This window comes from Varroa destructor, unplaced genomic scaffold, assembly GCF_002443255.2.
Source record: "Varroa destructor unplaced genomic scaffold, Vdes_3.0 BEIS01000002.1, whole genome shotgun sequence".
NCBI classification, from domain to species: domain Eukaryota; kingdom Metazoa; phylum Arthropoda; class Arachnida; order Mesostigmata; family Varroidae; genus Varroa; species Varroa destructor.
In genome coordinates, this window is record NW_019211455.1 from 60,122,656 (window position 1) to 60,125,217 (window position 2,562).

Sequence of the window (2,562 nt, forward strand, 5' to 3'; positions counted from 1 at the left end):
GGCTTTTCACTGTTGTTTTAAATTGAGGATTATGTTGTAATCAGCTTCCACTTTTAACAGCGAACTTAAAAACAAACTTTAAGTTTACAAAACGATTTTTTTTTATTTTTTACATTTCGAAAATAGAATGTAGCTATTTTTTTAATACGGCCACATAATATAGATTAAAAATTGTGTTGCTTTTTAAGAAAAAACTATTAAAATTTCCATATTGTCATATATCCAAGAAAATTTTGTCGCATTATATGATAAATAATGATAACAATAAGTAATGTTAATAGTAACATGTAACTCGCCATATTGAAATTCATTCATTACCGAGCCTCCATTTGCTTTAACCATAGCTCTTTTAGTTTACACATGAGGGAAAATTGAGCCATTTGTACGCATACAGCTATTAATAAATTAGCTTCTGTAACTGGCTGCAAAAACTTTTTCGCTTGTTTCCATAAAGTTTCTTTGGCATGAAAGGCAGCCTTTTGAGTTGTTTTTTTTAAAGTTTTCTTACCTAACAGCATTTTAAGTCACGTGCAGGCACAATTCGCCGCGCCGTATTAATTCCAAAAGCTTTAATAATATGAAACTGTATGCGTGTTAAGGTTCTGTGTTGCTCTCATTTACTCACTAGCGCAGCGTTGCAAAGAACATATAGTTATGTATAAGCTATCGTCGTCAACTGAGGCAAAGAGTGCCTATTTCTCTTGGAAAAGGAACTCTTTGTAGAAAAAAAAAGTCAAATTAGAGGCAGACAACCGCTCTTTAAAAGCTGCACAGAACTAGAGGCCTATGATATAAAAATGAAAACCGCATTCCTTATGATGATTTTAAAAGTTGTTGTGCAGTTAAAAAATAGAATAGTAAATATTAATACAAGACGTATTCGTACTAGTTTAGCTTGATGACAACTGCGTAGTCGATTTTGACTCACACATCTTATATAGACCTCTGTTTAAACACAGAATCAAAAAGCATTTGCAATACTTTTATTTCATATGTCATTGCACGATACTGGTGTGCTCCCAGGCGGTGATTGAAGCACTCACAATGAACTGGATATTACGGTTGTCTTTTGCCTTAGTCTTGAATATTCGGCTCTTTCGATAGCAGCAGGCTTAGTTTAAATTTGCTTATTATGAATTATTTAGCTGCTATATAATTTAATAGTAAAAAAATTGTTTCGATATGAATGATTTGATTTATTTAACGACACATTTCGGAATACACTTTACAAGTTTACTTATTGAAAGCCATTTTGACATAATATACATCCGTTTACACGCTGGGGAAGGAGTAGGCACATAGCTGTTTTTTTGAACGTATGCTAACGAAGCTTTGTATACTGCGTTGGTCTCCTCACAACTTCTTCGTAGTCCAGGAATCCATGCTGCGCTCAGATTCATAACGCACAAACAAAATCTCGTGATTTAAACTTGAGAAAAAAATTGATATACATTAAATTGATCGCGGTTTTTTTTATAGAATCACGATCACACTATTAAGAGACACAATAAACACTAAATACTGGATAAATTGTAGTCACACATACAACTGAGTTTTTTCTAAAACCGTTAGACGTTCGGATCCTAACATTAAATTGTGCAGATCGCATATGCGAAGTTGGATAAGATCTATATTTTGAAATCGCGTGTAAAGCGCGCTTTGTGGAAAAAACCTTACTTATTTCAGTGCCGCTGTAAGCTAAATTACGTGCCTATGCAGGAATAGATCTCTCTTTAATCGTGTTACATGAATTTCTTTATAGTATAATAAAGGCAAAGAAAATAAAGTTAGTTCCAGAGTTGATGATAAATAAATAATTTTGGACGATTACATTGCTCACGTTTCGTAATAATTAATAGAAGCTATGATAAAAGAGCGCCTGGCTGGTATATATATAAAGTTATAATATACCTTGCCTATTTGTGTAAATTCGTGAACAAAGCTAAAGTAATATTTATCACTTGCGCTTCTTTTAGAAATGATCGTTAAATTATAAGTTATTGGTAAATTTTGAGAGATTCAAGTATGTGAGTTTAACAGTTTTCCATGATATCTATAGTTATTTTCAAATTTGAAAAATAGTATCTTTATAGGATAATACAATAATAAATATCTAATAGGATCTAGGACACTACACGGAAATCTTTGCAATATCTGTTTAAATTTATTGAAATGCATTTATGTTTTGTGTTTCGAAATTTATCTGTGTACCGTAAAAGCTTTCTAGCCTTGCTCTGTAGCTTTTAAAGTTTGAGAAAACTTGAAATAACTAAATACGATACGTAATGGGGTACCAGAACAATTCAGAACAATTTTTATACACATATCGAATTAACTAACACGGTCAAAAACGGGACAATATATTAAACTAGTGAAGCAACTGTCAGGGAGGAGCGGTTTAATTTTAGTTTAATACACTCACAAAAATAATAAGTAAGTTGCAAACCAAGTCTGCGAACTGCAACAAGGTAATGGGATAATTCCAGTGAAATAAGCTTGTTGCTAGAATAAGGAAATGTAGTTGTTCAAACATAATTGTTTGGTAATTGTAACGAGTACAAC